The following is a 21,502-nucleotide window of genomic DNA, read 5'->3' as shown; positions in this document are numbered from 1 at the left end:
AACTGTGATGACAGAATCAAATAAACCCTGTCCTGAAATCTGATCAATCCATCTATCACCTCATAGCGATCATCCTGTATAGTACTTGAAATCAAACCAGAAGCCCAAGTATCTCTGACATACTCTGCTATAATCTTATCCCTCCAATCTCCTGTAATCTCTGCAAGAGCACAAATGTGAGGTCTTCTGGATAAGACATCAGCTACTACATTCTTCTTCCCTTTGACAAACTCAATGTCAAAGTCATAAGCCTGCAATTTAGTGACCCACTTCTGCTGCCTGTCATTCAAGTCTCGCTGGCTCACGAAATACTTTATGCTGTTGTAATCCGTCTTGATCACAAACTTCCCTCCAACCAAGTAGGATCGGAATTTGGCCAAGGCATGCATGATGGCCAACATCTCATGATCATAAATAGAATAGCTCCTCTCCACACCTCGGAGCTTCCTACTCTCAAAAGCGATGGGGTGCTTCTCCTACATCAATACTGCTCCAATCCCATCACCCGATGCATCACAATGAAGCTCAAAAGGCTTCGCGAAGTCTAGTAGAGCTAGGACTGGACATGAAGACACCACCTACTTGAAATGCTCAAAACACCTTTGTGTTGCCCCTGTCCACATGAAGGCCCCCTTCTTAGTAAGATCTGTCAAGGGAGCAATTGTCTGAGAAAACCCCTTAACAAACCTCCTATAAAAACCACATAAGCCAAAGAACCCCTTAAGCTGAGTAAGGTTCATAGGCGTGGGCCAATCAACAATAGCTCTAATCTATTTACGATCCATCCGAACTCCCTTTGCACTAATAATATGACCAAGGTACAAAAGCTCTATCATCCCGAACTCACACTTAGACTCCTTGGCATACAGTGACTCTCTCTCCAAGATAGATAGCACCTCCTCAAGATGCTGCAAATGCTCCTCCCATGTCTTGCTAAAGACCAAAATATCGTCAGAGAAAATCAAAACGAATCTCCTCAAATGCCCCCTGAACACCTGGTTCATGCAACTCTGAAAAGTAGCAGGAGCATTGGTTAGCCCAAATGGCATAACCAGAAACTCGAAATGACCATAGTGACACCGAAAAGCTGTCTTCTCAATGTCCTCTGCCCTCATACTGATCTGATGATACCCTGATCTCAAATCTATCTTTGTGAAGAAGCATGCCCTATGTAACTCATCTATCAGCTCATCTATCCTCGGAATGGGGTACCTATTCTTAATGGTTTTCTTGTTCAAGGCCCTGTAGTCAATGCACATGCGCATTGTTCCATCCTTCTTCTTAACCAAAACAACTGCTAAAGCAAAAGGGCTTTTGCTTGGCCTAATGTGCCCCATCTCCAACAACTCCTTGATGGCTTTCTCTATCTCATCCTTGTGTTTTTTTGGATGACGATAGGGCGTGATCATAATGGGCTTAGCCCCCTCTTCTAACTCAATGGCGTGCTCTATCCCCCTATCTGGAGGAACGCCATGTGGAATACTGCCAAATACCTTGGCATGTCTATCAAGGATGTCCTACATATCAGGCGGATGACTCTTAAACTGTGGCTCTGGTGATGCTGGCATAATCAAGCACTCCACTGCCCACTCAACATCATCATGTCTGAACAACCTCTCCATCCTCCTCAAGGAAACTACCCTACAACTACCATCTAATAATCCTCTGAGTACCACTGTCCTGCCCTCATGCTGGAACCTCATCTCTACTCTCTCCATGTTGAGAGTAAACTCTCTCAACGATGTCATCCAAGTCATCCCTAAGATAACGTCATAATCACCCATGTCCACAACATAGAACTCATCCTGGAGCTCATAACCATCTCCCAATCTGATGTGAAGATTTGTAATCTTTTGTGTGCATAGTAACTTGTGACCACTAGCTACCATGACTCGAAATCCTGCATGTTCTTCAGTTTGCCACCCTCTCCTAGCCACTAATTGTGAATCTATGAAATTATGTGTGGCCCCAGTGTCCAACAAAGCAACCACCTTTTGTCCCTGTATGGTGCCACGCACCTTAAAAGTAATTGCCTTTTGAGCACCTGTCAATCTAGCTACGGACTTCTCATTACCTGAACCCTCCTCAGTGGCACTGCTCTCACCATCAGACTCTGACTGCTGCTCCTCGTCCTCTGACTGTGACTCCTCAGCAGAGAAGTACTCCATCTGGTTGGCCTTAGCCTTCAGAGGACACTTGTGAGATAAATCCCACGATTCCCTACACTGAAAACATAGTTTTTTCCGCCTCAACTCATTTAGTGTCTCATCGTCTAACCTCTTTGATTCTTTTTTCTAAGGCTCATAATCCTTATGTAGAGGTTTCTTATCCTTATCCTTCTTGAAGTGTAGATCCTTAGGAGTGAACTTACTCCTAGAAGCGGAAGGTGCAAGATCTCTCGCCTTCCGAATGGCATCCTGCAATGTGAGGGGATCATGTCCCTTCACCCAACCACGAAGAGGCTCTGACAATCCATCCACAAACAGTACAATCAACCTCCTCTCCGAAATGTCTGTAACCAACACTGATAGACTCTGGAAATCTGAGATGTAACTGTTGATAGGACCCCACTGTCTCAACTGGGCTAACTCCTTGAAATGGAGTTTTGGATCCTTCGTATCAAACCTGTCAATCAACCTCTCAGTGAACTCTGCGTATGTGCCTATCTGGTTATCGCCCAATGTGACCATACCATGGTGCCACCACTCGTGAGCACTCCCATCCAAGTGCAATGTAGCATACTTAATTGCATCCTCCTCAAGCATGGGATTAAGCTGGAAATAAGTATCTAATTTTTGGACCCATGTCCGTGCTGAAGCCTTCCCTGTACCATCATAGTATGGAATAGACAACTTTCCCAACTTCTTCCTCATCTCATAATTATGTTGTCGGTTTCCTCTCATGGGTATATTCTTGAGTCTAACATCCATATATTCCCTTAATGTCATCTCAGCCCGTAACTCAGGGCTAGAGTCCCTCCAATCATCCATATCTTGAATCTCTTGTTGTGTAGGACCGGCATTATTCTGGTCATTCTGTCTCGGAGGAAACTGTGGCATGAGTGGTCTCGTAGTAGAAGAACCTGCTCTAGCATATGTCCTGGTTCCCCTGTTAACCGATGCGTCTCCATTACCTTCATTACCCTATCCACCTCCCTGGTTAGCATTATTACCCTGATTGGTATTATTACCTTCGTTGCCATTATTACCTTGGTTGACATTATTGCCTCGATCTGCTCTCGTCCAATGTTGTGTAATGGCTATAGCCATCTGTTGCAATGTAGCCTGGAGCTCCCTCTGACCCCTAGCAAGATCACTGAGCATCTCCCGAGTGCTAGGTTCTCCCCTTTCCCCATCTCTGTCACCCATGGCTAGTGCTGAAAAAGGGTCACCCTCCTCTTCAATCTCTGGTGAATTCTGTAAGTTTGAGTTTGACTTGTTTCTCCTCAAGTAATACTGATGTGCTGGACGCATGAAACCCTCACAGGATGGCAAGAAAAACAAGCTCTGATACCACTGTAATGGACACCCTAGAATGCCCAAAAACTAAACCAACTGCTGATAGGAATTTAGTCAAACAGTTTGCATCCAACTTCTTATTTCTCCGTTTAATGTTTAACCTCTTATGGCTTCGGAAATGAAATGTTTGTTTGTTTTTAAGTCTTTGCATAGATTTGAAATCACATAACATGAACTAGAAAGAAATTACAATAATATGCAACATGAAGATTGAACTACTGCTGATATGATATTATTTCCAGAATTAATAAAATCAAATACATAGCAGATTTTTCAACTCACTAAATACTCCAACATTTTTGACATATTGTTCCAACAATGACTTCCCATCTTGCTGCTACAGTAACATGAATAGTGTCATGCTACAGTAACGTGAATAGTGTCGCACTACAGTAGCGTGAATAGTGTCATGCTACAGTAACGTGAATAGTGCTGCGCTACAGTGCTGCTACAGTATTAATTAGTCTTTAATCAGTCCAATATCTTCATAAAATCATCCCTTCAGAATGGCATAAGCATTGGTCAAGAAGTGAAGAAGGTATGAGCAAAACACTAAATCTGCCTGCAGCTGGAGATGCACCCAATCTGCCTGTTAATGAAGCTGATAGCAATGGATTCCAAAGGCCAAACCTCAAGGGAATGACGTCTAGAATGTCACAAGAGAGGATAGACATCCGCTAATGCCAAGAACGGATCTGCAACTCACACATCAATTTCTTCTCATATTCAACATGCTGAATGAAGCCACAAAAGCTTCCTTTTATTCTTTCTCCAAGGGTCGACCCAACTCACTTGAGCAATGTGGGATAAAAGATGTGCAATATAAAACATATTAAAATATTCACTTATGTCTCCCTTGGGTGCCCCTTTGATTTGCACACATCCCCATAAAATAAATATTGAAGTAACACTTTAATATTTTACAATTAAATTAAATGTTACTTTAATAACACTTCAGGCATTAAAATATACTAGCAATCGGACTCCGAATAGGGTGAGTGATAGCTCATCGAAAAGCTCTCGTCGAGGAATATCGAATCCAATCACCAAAACAAGCCTCCGTTGTGTCTTGCTGACTTACTAAAAATAGTAAGTATGCTTGAAACTAAGTAAATCAACTCCGTTTTGGCCCAAACTGGAAATGACTAGGCCAAAACACTCCAGGATCCCCTTAAACCCTTCGTTAGCCCTCGGGACCATGTAGAGCTAGGCTAACGCACATACACTTGGTCAACTGCTAAAGTGGGGAAATTACATATCTAGTGCCACCTCTATCCAGGGCTCAAGTAGTCATCCATCGAACAGATCTCAGTCGATACCATCACGTGAAGAATCCAATTTGATGTGATTAATTATGTCATTACTTGCAGAGTGTTGATCAAAGTTAATCTTGTTATCATTACATACCACTCCCAAGTTTGCAAGGTAATCGGCCATACGGTTCCCTTCACAGTACACATGCTTAATCTCAAAAGTGTCGATCAATTCCAACAGATGGTTTATACGGGGGAGCCATTTGCTTAACTTCCAGCATTGGAAATTCCATTTGATAAAGCCATTTATAATTACTTGAGAATCTACCTCAATGAGCGCCTTGGAGATACCATTTTGTACGCAAAGATTTAATTCAGCCTCTAATGCTCTAATTTCAGCCTCGTTGTTAGTAGCCATGCCCAGTCCACCATATACCCTGTGTACTATCTTACTGGCATTGTTCCTAATTACGGCACCAAATGCAGCATCTCCTGGGTTACCCTTGCTAGCTCCATCAAAATTTAATTTCACCCAATCCTTCAGTGGAGCCATCCATCTGATGTTCATCCTATTAACTCTGTTTTTGGTGTTTATGATTAGAGGGTGTTTGAAGAGCCAGATCTTTTCCATTCTATGGTCCCAATCGTTATAGGTTCTGATTCTCCTCGTGACTGATTTCCCATTTATCATTTCCTCTACAGCACTTTTGATGTTTTCAATTACTTTATTAACCAAGAGTGTGGTTTCTTTGAAGATCCTCCTGTTTCTTTCTTTCCAAATGTGCCAAACAATTAATGAAGGTCCCACCAGCCAAAGGTCACTCCATCTTGAATTATAGATCCTCGGCCATGAAATGAGGAAGTCCTTGAGTAACTCGCATCTGACGATTTTAAGATTGGTATTTTCAAAGAACCAATTCCAGCAAGCCTCCGCCATGGGACAATTGAAGAGTAAATGATTGGCGGGTTCTTCGTCTGCTCTGCACATAACACACATGTTGGGTCCGGAGATACCAATTGACTTTAGTCTGTCCCCAGTGAGGATCCTATTATGAAGGGCCAGCCAAAGAAATGCCCCCGCTTTAGGGAGAAGCTTATTCCTCAAACATAGCTTATATGGCCAATCCGTGCACGTACCCCTTTGTCTTTGTACCTCATATCCCAATTTGACAGTATATTCTCCTGATTTGGAAACACACCAGAATATCCTATCCTCATCATTAGACATTGGGATACATCTACTTTTTAGTACATCTTTCAGAGATTCGCATAGAATCGGATTGCCAATGGATATTTGTTTCCATACCCTCTTCCCATCCTGTTCCATATTTTGCTCGAAGTAATCCTCGACAAACACACCATAAGTAGACTCGACAAGATCAATCCGGTCTTGATTAAAACTATCTGATAGTGCAGGTGCACCATCCCATGAGTCCCTCCAAAATTTTGCAGATTTGCCATTACCAATGTGCCATGAAATGTGATCAGTTATAACGAATCTGCAATCCCAAAGAAAGTTCTAGGTGGCAAATCCCTACTCTGCGTTTGCCACAGTGAGAATTCAGCAAGGGTTCTCGGAGTCCAAATATTTCTTCGTGAATATTTTGCACCATAGTTTCTACGGTTCTATGTACATCTTTCAAGATAACTTGGCTCCCAACGCAATATTCTGTAGTTCCATTTTCCATAGTCCGGCTCCGCCATCCTCTTTCAGTAAACACATGGTATCCCAATTAATGAGTGGTATCTTTTTTGTGTCTTTTGCACCCTCCCAAACAAATTTCTTGAGCAGGTTATCAATATTCTTACCAGCAGCAAAGGGTATCTTGAAGCACAACATACAGTAAATAGGAATGGCCGATAGGACAGACTTGACCATTGTCAATCCGCCAACTTGTGTTAGCCATCTATTCTTCCAATGCTTTGTTTTGGCTGAACAAGATTTCAAAACGTCTTCCCAAATTTGAGACTGCCTACATCCTTTCTCAATTCGAACCCCCAAATATTTGATTGGAAGTTCAAAAACTTTTATTCCCAAAAGGTTAGAGATCCTTTGTTGAACCTGCATGTTGGTGTTGAAGAAGAATAGTTGCGACTTGCCTTTATTCATCACCTACCCGGATTGTTCAGAGTATAAATTCAGTGTGCTCATAATGTTCTTAGCTTCGACCAACAAGGCCTCCCCAAAGATTATTGTGTCATCAGCAAATTGGGAATGAGTAATAGCATCCAATTGGTTGTGCACTTACATCCCTTTCCATTTGTTGTCTGCATGTCTTTTTTGAATCAATTTCCCAAGAACTTCAGCCATTACCACAAAAAGGGCAGGAGATAAAGGATCTCCCTAATGCAGGCCATTAGTGGCTCCGAAGAAGCCACACGTTTCCATTGACAATCATCGAAAAATTAACAGTAGAGATGCAAAATTTGATACATTCAATCGATTTGTTCAGAAATCCAAATCTTTTCAGAACGCATATTAAGAAATCCCATACAACCCAATCATATGCTTTGGCAACATCAAGTTTAATAACCATACCTTTCTGTTTCTCTTTGTAAATTGAGTGGATGACTTCTGAGACCAAAATGATGCTATCGGCAATCTCCCGCCTGGGGCTGAAACCATTTTGGTTTTCTGATATGAGTTTTGGTAATATTTTCTTAAGTCTTTCCGCCATGGCTTTGGAGATAATTTTGTAAATTGTATTGCATAGCGAGATGGGGCGATAATCCATCATCGATTATATATAATTTTACTTGTTTATTTTTTATTTTACTTTTTTTTTATCGGTAATTGGCCGAAGCCTAAATAACTTTTGACTGGAGCTATGAACCAGTGGGAACACAGTAGGTGGCCCCATCCCCATTACGTATCTTTGAATTATTATTATTATTATTATTATTATTATGTTTGATTAGATTGACCCCAAGACCTTCCCCATCTTATGGAAGGCCAAAAGTCACAGCTTAGAATTCCACTTCAGATGTCCCTATTGGGAATTGAACTTGGGTCTCCACAGTGAGAACCCAGTGTTTTAGCCAGTTAAGCTCAACCCCTTGGACTATTTTTTTTAATTTTAATATTTAATAATTAAACATATTTAAATATCCAAAATAAATTTTTAAACTTATCAACTTAATATTATATTTTATTAGACTTTAGTATATATAAATTATAAGTTTGTGAATATATTACTTATATTTTAAAAAATAAAATTATAAAAGGCAAATTTAATGTCGAATTTTTTTCCCGAATTTTTACCCTTGCAAATTTCATTCGAATTTTATGGTTGCTAAACTTGAATTCAAATTCGAACCTGGTGACTTAGAACACAGCATATATGTGAGAGAAAGCCACAAAACATACACTTACAATAAAGGTAAGAGAACATTCACAACATGCATAAGTTGAAGAAGGCAAGAATGATACTCTTAATTCATTCTCAGGCCAATGGCCAAACTTACAGTTGCAGAAATGCAAGAAAATATACAAATCTTCGAGAAAGTGAAAGAGAAAAGAGTAGCCCAAGCTAGCAAGGAGAGAACCCTTTACAATGAGGCCCAATAGCCTATCTATGGCAAACTGGTCACAAAGGAGAGACCAATGGTCAAGGAGAGGAAGCCTTGACCCTAAGGAATGTCAATTAGGGAAGACAAGGAGGTGCACAAACATGACATGGCGTGTATGCAAGAAACCTAGCCATACCCTAACAAGGCAATCCCAAGAAGAAAAGTACTAGAAGGTGAATTGCCTAAAATTCCAAAGCCAAAGCATGCAATCCTAACATGAAGGTCATCAAGTAACTATAAATAAGCATGCCCCTGGACTCCATCTAATGGCAATCTTGCAAAAAAGCATTAAATGCACTCCTGTAGCTTCATGAATGAAAGTAGACAAGTCGCAAAGGTTGGTGGAGCATTAAGAGCCTTGAGTGTTGATCACGTCATCTGGAAGTGTCACAAGTCATCTGAACTCGAACATCGGGCCCTGCTGCAAGGGGAGAGGAATCGGGAACTCCAAAGTTCTGGAAATCCAGGTTCAAGGAGGAAAAGGCTTGGAACCCCACCTCCTAACAAGACCACACTTAACATTTCATAATTCCATTGGTTTTGTCCTTGATCTATTGGGGCAGTGCTGGTCCATGGAACATATCTCTATTCAGTTCTCATTGATGGACCAAGGATGTCATAAAATAACTATCGGAAGACAGCAAATAATTTTAAAATGGATAATGTGCACAATTTTGAAAATGCAGCTACTGACCTGAGTGTATTGTCACTATCAAATTCAACAAAAGTGAGTGAATAAGAAATTGTTGTCTATCTTGCTGACCAACATGTATAAATATCAAAAAATGGTTTCAACTTACCCAATGACATTTAGGCATGTCAACCTGAAAATTTCCAACTCAATGGTACAGAAAATTGACAGTTCGATAAACAAACAGATGCACAATGTTTGAGTCCACAACCCCTGTTAGGTATCGACCACCTAGCACCAAAATACCTACTTTAAACCATAGTAGTGTACACTCAAGAACTCCTGATTAATCCTGACTAATCATAACCGACAACATTTGTCATGCCATTCAGAGGTTTTCAAAAAGTGTCTAATATTCTTTTATATATACCTTTTTTTAATAATTAAGGACCAAAAAAAAGTATAGGTAGATTGAACAATTATTTGTACATTGTGGTATTTTAGAGTTTATTTAAGTTTTCCTTTGAACAGATTTTTTGGACAAGATAAACTTTAAATCATAATGAGTGTTTTCCTTTTACATCATATCCTAATACAACTTGAATTTTAAAATATTTGACTGCGCATGAAATAGTAAGTCATACTCAGTAAATTGAACAACTATTTGTACATTGTGGTATTTTAAAGTTTATTTATGTTTTCCTTTGAACAAATTTTCTACAAAAGATAAACTTTAAACCATAATGAATGTTTTCCTTTTACATCATATCTGAAGAAGTTGAGAAAATACAACTTCAGAGATCCCAAGAACATCTGTTAGCAAAAATACCCGTCACAAGAGAAGATTGGAGGCAAAAACACAATAATGGCTCTGAAGAAAAAGATTATCATTCAGAGAGGGAATCAGTTAATAAAAAAATACAATACAATCCTTATAAAAAGATATTTGCAACCCTAAATGTGTGCAACCCTAAAGAAACCCTAAAGGGATAATGTGTATTTAATAATTAGAATAGTTATTAAATACCTACAGTATTATTAAATGTCTAAATTTAGCTTAAGCGTAGAGTATAATAGACTAATAATTAAATACATAATTATTAGCTAATACAAGATAACTCTAACACCTCCCCTTAAGATGAACTTGGAGAGTAGCTAAAAAAACTAAATGCATGAAGCAAAATAAAGCAAGTACATGAGAAGGCAAAAAATTTGGGTCCTGGCAACAAGGCCTGATGAGGTACCCAATCACAACCAAATCTCCATGAACCAGAGAAATAGAGAAAACCACGTGGGAAAAAACCTACTTCAAAAAGAGATGGAAAAAGCAAGAGGACTGAAGAAGTCTCCAAAAAAGAGTGTTCCAAAAGATAGGAACAAAAGAAGAGTAGAAGAATCATTGAAGCATGAAGAACCTGCAAACACTGTCGATCTGAAGAACCTCCACTGAAATAGAAGATGATCAGGTAGAGAAGACTGTAATCTGCATGAGTGCCCTCAAATAACACTACTCGAATCAAATGGCAAACAAAGGCAAACAACTGAACTCGAAGATACAGATGGCATAAAACACCAAAGCCTAAAGAGCTGATCCAACGAACCAAAGAAGTATTAGAACAACAGGAGAAACCCCCACATAATGCGGACAAGGGTGAGGGACAGGTTCACTGAAAAGGACGGCCAACAAGAACTGCATGACGAAGAACCAGGAACATCGAAGGTGCAAAGAAAGTAGATAGTGTCGTGGAAGGAACACTCACTTGACACACATCATGAGCCTAATGTCGTGAAAGGAACACTCAAAAGGTAGATGGCAAACAATGCAAACATCAACCCCCCACAGCACTTTATAATGTAGTGCATGTACAATAAGGCACAAGATGTGCAAGATCCCAAGTATACAATGCATAGTGGCACTTTATCTGAATGCGTTTGCAAAAAAAGAAATGCTTACAAAATGATCTACAAAGATGAAAAGAGACATAAGGCTGGAAATATAGAAAGAACAGCCAAAAACGAGACATCCTATTCAAAGAAAGAGATCCCAGGACCTGAAACATCCAAGATATTCACCAGAGTGTTGAAAAGCAAAAAACAAAATAAAATGTACCTGAAGCAGAATCTGAAAAGAAAACTCATATGACTGGAAAGTACAGAGAACAAGCTTTCCAATGATATAAAGTTTTAGAAAAACGGAGTTCAGATGCTCAAGTTATGTCTCCCAGAGTGCAAAAAAAGAACCTGTAGCTTTGACAGCAAAAAACACCATCAAAAAAGCAAAATCAAAAATTCAAACCTCCAAATTTGGATAGAGCTCGGAAAGAGCTTTCTGACGATATAAGGTTTGTCGAAAAACGCCTCCATGAACCCAAGATACGACCAAAAGAAAAAAAACCCTCCTTTAGGGCATAAAGAGGGTTTTATTTTTTTCTGACACATTTGTAGGTACAACGGTACGGATTTGTGTGCCTCGTAAAGTGTGTCAATGAAAAAACATGGGTCAGATGCCCTTGTCACCTAAATAGGTTAAATTATATATCAAAATGATAGGAAACACCCTTCGGAAGCCAACAGTGAGGTCTTTTTTTGGCCCAAACTGCTCTAAAAAAAATTTAATGATTTTTTTGATGAATTTATCGAAATCCGTGTTGATGATTTATAGCTTCAGTCGGATAAAATACTACTCCCACCGATTGGCATTAACGTGGAACAAACAATTGTTTAGTATAAACAAAGAGTCACAATCAAGTAATGTCTTGATCGGTCATGACCGATCAAGGCATTGCTTAACCGTGCCTCATTTGTTACATACTTATATTGAGTGGCATTCGTGAGATAGGATATAGAAATATAATAAATGCTCCTCTCACCTGCCATACAAAAGAAGATAGTCAGATTTATATTTTAATCAGTAATACATAGAACAAGATAGATGTTAATTCAATCAGTAATACATAGAACAAGATAGATGTTAATTCTGATCCTTAAATTTAACATGTTATCAGAACCAAGTTTCCTTCTATAAAGCCTAACCACCTGAAGGAAGATCCGATTAAGATCAGATTGATATCTCCTTGAAAGTTTGTATATTAAAATGACGAATGGAATCAGATTCGAAGACAGACTTGAAGGTGTCTCAAACTTAAACTACAAGCGTCCCTTGCTAAAGTCAAAAATTTAGACGTATGTTCAGAAAATATGTTCTCTAGAAGAAACTCAAGATACCTTGTGATTGAGAGGGAGCTTACTAATAAAGATTGAGCACTTCTAAGGTAAAAATTGTAAATATTGATTATTATTATTAATACTAATAATTATTTTATGGGCCCTATGTAAATCATAAGGAAGTGACAACTTCCAAATGATTTCCACTTGTATTTTGAGATTATTGGAAGGTGACGATCTTACAATAACTCAAGATTGTGGATAGAATCACCGACTGAGGCAATCCACGTAAGAGCTTGTGGATAGAATCGCTGACTGAGGCAATCCACACAAGAGCATGGATAGAATCGCCGACTGAGGCAATCCACGTGAGAGCTCATGGATAGAATCGCCGACTGAGGCAATCCACACAAGAGCTCATGGATAGAATCGTCGACTGAGGCAATCTACATGAGAGCTCATGGATAGAATCGCCGACTGAGGCAATCCACACAAGAGCTTATGGATAGAATCGCTGACAAAGGCAATCCACTCAAGAGTTTGTGAATAGAATCGCTGACAGAGGCAATTCACATCTTGAAACTATGGTCCCAAGATAAGCATCATACGATTTATGAATATTGCTCCCAATACCTTTTATCCTCCCTAGCTAAGAGGGAGTGTTGATGATTTATAGCTTCAGTCGGATAAAATACTACTCCCACCGATTGGCATTAACGTGGAACAAACAATTGTTTAGTATAAACAAAGAGCCACGATCAAGTAATGATCATGACCGATCAAGGCATTGCTTGACCGTGCCTCATTTGTTACATACTTATATTGAGTGGCATTCGTGAGATAGGATATAGAAATATAATAAATGCTCCTCTCACCTGCCATACAAAAGAAGATAGTCAGATTTATATTTTAATCAGTAATACATAGAACAAGATAGATGTTAATTCTGATCCTTAAATTTAACAATCCGTGCCAAAAAAAAGGCAAAACCAAAAAAAATGTTCAAAACCCAAATTTGTCGAAATTTGACAAATTTTATATCGAAATGGGGGTGTTTGAGGCATTATGAGCTCAACGGTGAGGTATGTTTGAGCTCAAAATGATCAAAAACAAAATAGCTACCCCAAATCCAGTAAAAAGGCTCTAAAAAAGCTTGAAACCCTCCTCCAAAAAATCTTATGAAAAATCAGGAACAAGCAGCAACAGATGTAGGCTCTGATACCATGAAGAAGTTGAGAAAATACAACTTCAGAGATCCCAAGAACACCTGCAAACAAAATACCTGTCACAAGAGAAGAATGGAGGCAAAAGGCAATAATGGCTCTGAAGAAGAAGATTATTATTCAGAGAGGGAATCAATTTAATGAAAAAATACAATACAATCCTTATAAAAGGATATTTGCAACCCTAACGGTGTGCAACCCTAAATATGTGCAACCCTAAAGAAACCCTAAAGGGATAATGTGTATTTAATAATTAGAATAATTATTAAATACCTGAAATATTATTAAATGCCTAAGTTTAGCTTAAGCGTAGAGTATAATGGACTAATAATTAAATAAATAATTATTAGCTAATACAAGATAACTCTAACAATATCCTAATACAAGTTGAATTTAAAAATATTTGATTGCCCATGAAATGGTAAGTCATACTCAATGTTAGTTCCTAACATTTTAGGGCCAGCCATTTTTCAACATTAAACCTCTATGATGAAAAAATAGTTTTCAATTTTATGCAATTTATTATGATTAGCATTTTTTTAACATTATCTCTACATATTATATTTGACATGAAATATAAAATTTTGATTTCCTCTCTACTTTTACAAGTAATTTTTTTATCTCACAAATTTTTCCCAACTTTTGCCTATATGAAACCCAAGTACTTGAATTCCATTTACACTATTGCCAAGTTGTGTCAATGAAATGTAAATGGAATACTACTATGTTTTACACCACCGAGCCCTTGCCAACTTTTGTAAAAACAATGAACAACACTTATGGGATGAGATTAGTGGCTCTTCCAAGCTTCACACCAAGTTTCCCTTAAGTGCACAACCACCATGTGCCAGTTTGCATTGTCCAATTACTAGTTTATCACCCCAGCTTTGCTCACCCAAGAGTAAGATCATACCAACTAAGCTAGTCAACTGTACTACAAGAAGCAAATTTTGGCCTATGGTGATCGACCAAGATAGTTTCAATGAATTGTTGGACCAGCCACATGATGCTCCAATGAAGGGGCTATACACCGTTCTGGTAGAAGTGAAAAAAATATAACATCAACCAGTTTTTGCAAGGATTTCAAATCTAGAGATGGTTTTGAAAAATACAACCAAAAAATCTAGCTCCAAATCAAACACAGTGCAAAGTTAGAACGTGAATATATCTCTTTGTAATGTATCTCCACAGGCAAGTTCAAAGGTTAGGAGATGATTGGCTGACCAAGGTGATTTATACTTAGTCATTTTCTTGGCCTTGGTGAGCATATATTATGTAAACTTTATAATATTTCATTATAAAGTTACTTTTTCTAAAATTGGACATATTTTATAAAGTAAAAGGGGTTAATTAAAATGTCAATGATAAAATATAAAGTTTTCCCCTTATGCACATCTTTCTAGGCGAAAGGTAAATAAACTTTATTTTAAAAAGTGGTCCCATAAATGATGATTATAACTCTCAAAAGCTGGGCACCCAAGTTGAGGGAATATTCCTTTGTCATTTGGCATATGGGAAACCTAATTTGGGCGTTGGGTTTTGGAAAAGCATGAAGGAAAGTGTATGGGAAACATTTTGGCATTCTATTGTTCATTTTTTTCATCTCTATTTTGGGAAATTGCAGCTCTGAGATCAGATTAGTAGCATTCAGGTGTTGGAGAACAAAAACACTTCAATTCTAGGCAAGCTTGGATGAAACCCTAGGCCATATATTAGAGGAATTCACTCAGAATTCCTATTTGGGCTTCAAAATTCAGTGTTTATCAGCATTTACAGACCTGCAACAGCAAGGAGATCAGTTATTGGAGGTAATTGAGGGCAGCAAATATCATTTTCAAGCCCCACGTGGACCTCCTATGCTGGTCGTACCATCATGATGTCATCAACAAGGTTGAATAAATAAATTAGCAGCTATAAGTGTTTGAAAATTGAAGGAAATCAATTGTTGGTGTTAGCAATCAGCAAATAAATTGTTTTATCAGACTTTCTCGGGCTTATATGAGCAGTGTGAGCAATTCTTTGAGGATTACAGAGCAATTTCAGTGGTCTTTCCTGGGAGCCTGGTAGAATTGGTAGCAGATTTACTTAATTCTTCAATAATTGTTTTTGATAATTCTAGTGGATGCAAATAAACCTCATTGAAGGTATTGTCACAACCTAGAAGCCCCCATACTATCAATTTCTGAGATCCATCAATAAAAAAGTGCACTTCCAGGCTAGGCGTTGGATTTCTGGTATGATATATGTCTTCATTTAGTGAAATAAGCACTCTTATTTAAAATTGCAGTTTGCTGTTGTAAAAATTCAGAATTCTGGAATAATTTTTCAGTCAATTATTTCCTTGCATTTTTGCATTCAATATTTATTCAAAGTCAAGAAACACAAAAAACATCAAAAAACATCAAAAACAAAACAAAATCAAACAAAACCCCTTCGCTGACCAAAGACAAATTTGGAAACAAAAATCAGCAGATTGAATAAGGTCTCAGCCCGGAATCTTACACTCTTCTTACCTTCACCTTCAACTGCCAAATAAATTAAATGTCCTATCTTTCTATCATTGCTTGAGCAAGCACACTAGAAGCCCAGAGCTCATTCACCTAAGTGTCTTTAATGCCTTCAGAGCATTGCGAGATCAAGTTACTTTATTCATCAATATCAATTAAGTTCACATCTCTCTCTCTCTCTCTCTCTCTGTGTGTGTGTGTGTGTGTGTGTGTGTGTGAGAGTGAGAGAGAGAGAGTACCACAAGATAGCACAAATTATCTACATGAAGCTTAACCCTCATTTATAAATGTGAAACTACCTCAACTTATATTTTATAACACTTGCCGGCCTCCTTATTTAAATAGTGGAAGGCCTCAAAGAATTCCATGCCAAGGTAACCCCAAGTACACCTAAATCCCAAAGTACCCCAAACATGTGACCAAATGGATCTTGTAAATGGTAATCCTATGGAACACCACAATGCAATGTCTAGTGTAAATAATAACCCTAAACATGAGCATCAAAATGTACATCAATAATTAATGTCCCAAGGGGTCAAACAAGGATTGGTAACATTAAACACACATGAACACATTTGTGCTCTTCTATGAATTTTCTTCCACTTTATACAAATCATGGCTTGCAAACTAATGCTAGACAAGTACTACAAACAAACTTGTAAGTTTTTCCTGCAACTTGCAACCTGTTTGCAAGTTATCTCTGCAAACTCTGCTGCTAAAATGATTTTGCAGACTCTTCATCACACCTTGATTTTATCTTCAGCAATCAGGATCTTAGCCGCAGGAAATTATGAATTGATTGTCAAGTAATTGAACGAATTCATTTACTATTAATCAAAAAGATATAAAATTATAAAAAATAACATAAAACATGAAAGTTCTAATGGTCTCCAGGGCCAGAATTTGAGTTTAGTGGGAAGGGCTTCATCCATCGACCATGCCAATTATTGTGAGAACATACCAAGGTCACTAACCCTCAACACTTGCTCTAGTTTTTAAAGGCAAAACATAAAGGTCAGTTTTGGTATTGCCAATTTTCTTTTTGTAAAAATAAAAGCAATTGTTTTCCTTTTATTCGGCTTGAAATAACATAAATCATGTTTTCCATATGTTTACGAATTTTCACCTATACTTAGTTGTGTTACTAGTTCCCTAAACATAATACCCACGTCTGAGTATGTTCTGTTCCTGGTCCAAATGTGCAGTCCTATCCATTGTGACAACAAAGCAACAATATCACTGTTTACAGCGGTAGTTGACAAACCAGCTAATAAAGACTGATCCAGTAAGGTGGTTAACATTATGCAACTTATATTTACAGGACAAAACAATTCATAATTAATAGCAGAGATTCATTATCCAAGAACAACTGCGATTTACATTAACTATTGCTAAGGTGTGATTCAAATAAGAGACACATCCAATGGTAAATAATAATTAATGAGACTTCATCAAAAAGGTGTGATTCAATTAAGCAAGGAGGAGCAAGTCACTATGAAGAGGTATAATTTACTTCTAAGGTGGTGACTACTTATATGAAGAAAGGTGTCTCTTGAGAGAAACTGGGAGATATAAATGATATTTGAAAATTGAAAGGACAGGGCATAAGGTTTGGTGTTTTATATTTTACTTCATATTTTGAAGCGCTCAAGGAGCACTAAACAGCTGATTGAAGAGGGAGGTCATCCACCACCTCAAAGTAAAAGAATGCATGCACAAGAATGAGATAGACAGAGACAACATCAAGAAGATAACATGACCACAGGGGATATATCAGGAAAAGTAATCAGAAATTAGAACTTAGTTCTTCAGATCAGGATCATTGTTACTCCATCACATGATTATAAAGAAACCTTTCAGGCACAGCAATCTTATCAGTGAGAGATCAGAAGTTATATTTTTATATTGATTTCAAATAGCTGAAGCACAAAAATCGTGGTACATTTGGCATATATAAGTATCAGACCTATTGTATGTTAGAATCTACATTAGATTGCAAAAATTCTTTGGATCGGCATATTGAAATTCACATCAAACAAGGAGGATTATATTATTATTTATTAAGGCAGTTCATGTTCTCATAAGTCTCATTAATAACCTTTACTTTAAGTTAATTTTGATATAAACCTTACATAGTAATCAAGCCATAAGAACTGTAAGCCTATTTGGATCAATAAATTGCAAAATCAGAGAAGATCCCAAAAGGGGACATTACATGCAAATCGAGTTTCAGCAACCAAACATGGTATAAAAAAAATACATGTCACATATCAACAAAAAAAAAAAAAAATTAAAAAGTATACTAAAAAATAAATTTTAAATTACCTTCGACAACTCCAACTTGGACAAAGTCATAATGTTGCCCTGTGACATGATGATTGGTCACAAACATTTGGATCACCTGCCCTCTGTTTAGATTTATTTGAACTTGTGTGCTAGTCTTTTGCAATATCAAAATGAGTGAGTGGGCTACACATGGTGTTCAAAAAATGTGCCTATATGTTACTTCAATTATAGATCCTGCTGCCCTACAATTTTTAGCGTTGTTTGTTATGAATTGGACAATAGCTTCAGAGCCCACCATTTCAATGGATTCTATTAAGATATTGGCAATGAAACTTGCATCTTATACTTTCCCCTCGCAATCCATTGTCTTTAAAAACATTGCCCCTTTAAGGGACACTGTTGTAACATTGATCAATGGTCTATTTTTGCAATCTTTCCATTCATCAAAACTTATGGACACACCTTTTTCAGGCTATGCATCCTTGATTACTCCCAATGATGCCTCTACTAAATCTTTTATCCTTCGACAATAAGGTGGTTTGCACCTCTTCATACCCAAGACTAACATAATCAAAAGTTGTACTAGAAAGGGCCAAGTGATCTGTAACACCTCCCACATTTACGTTATTTCATTATTATTTTGAGTTATGTTTTGTATAAAGATATTATATATGATTACTATGGATTGTGCATACCACCATTCTTTTGGTATTGGCATCTATATGGTTGTAATGTCCCCTTTTCTAGGCAACATGAGATGAGCAGGGGTTGACCTATCATTCGAGTTCCTGTAGGTCAACGGTATGGTTATGGGACTCATTCTGAGGGTCATGGAGCTTTGCAGGGGCTCTATGAACCGTTTTGGACCTTCAAACGACAGTTCCTACATTTTAGGGAGGTCTCCTATTTTTTAGGGAGAACCGGCAGTTGACTTGATGACCACCCGGGGGACCAGGAAACAGAGCAGGATCCTTTTGAGCAGTCGCGTGTTTGGAGAGAGGTTCCTATTTTTTAGGGCGAGTCCCTACTTTTTAGGAGGAACTGTCAGTTGGCCCGCAAGTCTCAGGCAACATCAGTGATCGCAGTACTTCAGACAAAATTCAAATCTGCATTGCGGATTTCATTTTATTAATAAATAAGGAAATATTTTAATATTTTCTAAGTTTGGACTTAATAAAATAATAATAAAGTGATATTATAATCACTCTATGGGGAAATAAGTTATAATAATTCATTGGCCCTCTTACCCAGGCGTTTTAGCAAATATTACTATACTAATGAAGGGGCCAAATTAAAATAATAATGGAGGCCCCTTGTGGTTCGATTTTCATAAGCAAGCATAAATAAAATAAAGTTATTTTATTAATAAAAGGGGAGATGAAACCCTAATTCAAAATTAGGGTTAGAGTTGAAATAACAAGTGAATTTGACAATCATTTTGGTATTGAGTTTATTTTTTTAGAGAATATTATCTTCTACAGGTTTGCAACGAGTTTGGTCGAGTTTTGGAGTGGAATTGGGGACGAAAAGCTCCATTTCTTAGTGCTAGGACGAAATCCCTTGCACCAATCAGCAGTTTGTTCAGGAACGGAAGCTCTTATCATGTTATTAGAACCAAATTCAAGAGCTAATTGGAGTAATACAACATCATTAGGGTCTGATTTTCAGATCTGAGCAGGAATAAGAGATGTTTCATTGAAAATTGTGCCATTTTGGAGCTAGCCATACAGTCCTCAGCTAGCCGTACCATTTCAGCTGGCCTGGAGTTTCAATAAAAATAAATAGAGGGGTTTGCAGCTGGTTTTATTGTTCAAAAATTATTGTCAACGGTTAATAAGAAGATATCAAAGGTTTGTTTGGTGATATTACATCATTCTGGAGCTATGTCAACAAAATAGTGAGGAAAATTGGTCTTTCCTCGAGATCCTGCCTGGCAAGATTCTAGAAATTGCACAGAACTTGAGATTTCTTCATAGATTTGTTTTTATTAATTATCTTGGAGGTGAATAAAGCTCATTGGAGTTATTAGCTGCAGTTGAATGGGCTTCTATCATTCTTTCTACCTATTCAGACCAAAAATTCTCCTTCAACACTAGCGTTGGATGCCTGGTAGACCATTATTGGCTTTGATTGTTGAAAAATAATTATTTATTTCCATTTTGCTGTTAAATAAAATCAGAAGTCTGCAAATTAATTTCAGTCAATTATTCTTAATGAATTTGCACTTGTATTCATTTCAAAATTGTCAAAGTTTCAAGCATAAACCTCAAAAAATCCAAAAGCACAAAACTTTGCATTGAAAACCAAACCATTTTTCGTTGGTCAAAGAACTTGATTGAAACAACAAATCAGATTGTGCCAATATCTCAATTAGCACCTTTCAATGGTGCACTTTACTAGACATTTATAGCATCATCATAGTGGGTTTATTATGTTGTTGATTATTTCAGTTGATTATGCATGTATGATCTTGTGACCGATTATGTTTATGATGTTGAACCCGTTCGAGGAAATTGTACATGCTTCGGCTATGATAAATATATGCACAAGTACCCTTGATGTGTGTTGACTGATGCAGGTATAGGATATCAACTTCACCTCAGTACACAGGTCTAATCGTACCCGACGATGGTTAAAAAGAGATATCACACTAGCCAAATTCCCATTATACCTTACCCCTCGTACTTAGTCAAGTATGATGCCCTATGTTATAACCAATATATACCCAGATACCATGATAGATAATGTCTGAAAAACCCTAATCCCTCTTGCGATTGACCAGTAAAGAGTGTTTATATGTTTCTATTTAATTTGTTTTTGTAAAATTTTAATGTTGAAAAGGATTTCATAGTTTTAATTGGCGATTTAATACTTTGAAAGCAAAATGGGTCTTATGTGTATTCATTATTATATGCATTGCATAATTAGGGCATATAGATGAAATTGGGGAATTAAAAATATTATTTATTTTATTATTTTCAAAAGGTTAAGTGTCAATGGGATTTTATAAGGGCAAAACTAGTTCATTTTACAGTTAATCTATTTTGGAGTTTTTGGAGTGCTCAAAACCCTCACTATGCTTGGATTTCGAAATGGGAATTGCGGAGTGAATTGTGAGGAGAATTTGATGGGGTTTGTTGCAAAAGAATAGGATTGGGTATAGGATTGTGCTGCTCCGTGGATTCGTGATTTCTTTTGGTTTGTTGGAAGTATTTTAAATTTTCAATTCGGTGCAAAATCGAGGTAGGAACCTCGTATCTTTCTCTTTTGTCATTCTTTTCATTTTTAGTTGTTTGCAAATGAATCAATGTGTTAAAAGAAGCATTTTCTTTGTGTAAATCATTTCATT

General features: G+C 37.5%; 1 protein-coding gene across 2 annotated transcripts in view; it reads right to left on the bottom strand.

Annotated features, from left to right (window-relative positions):
• LOC131039098 (uncharacterized) overlaps window positions 1-21,502 on the bottom strand; it is a 208,775-nt gene that overhangs the window by 78,489 nt on the left and 108,784 nt on the right. The window lies entirely within an intron of this gene.

The sequence above is a fragment of the Cryptomeria japonica genome, chromosome 10 (genome assembly GCF_030272615.1).
Source record: "Cryptomeria japonica chromosome 10, Sugi_1.0, whole genome shotgun sequence".
Taxonomy (NCBI): Eukaryota; Viridiplantae; Streptophyta; class Pinopsida; order Cupressales; family Cupressaceae; genus Cryptomeria; species Cryptomeria japonica.
The sequence above is the reverse complement of the archived record's forward strand: the minus strand, read 5'-3'. Positions and strand labels throughout refer to the sequence as shown.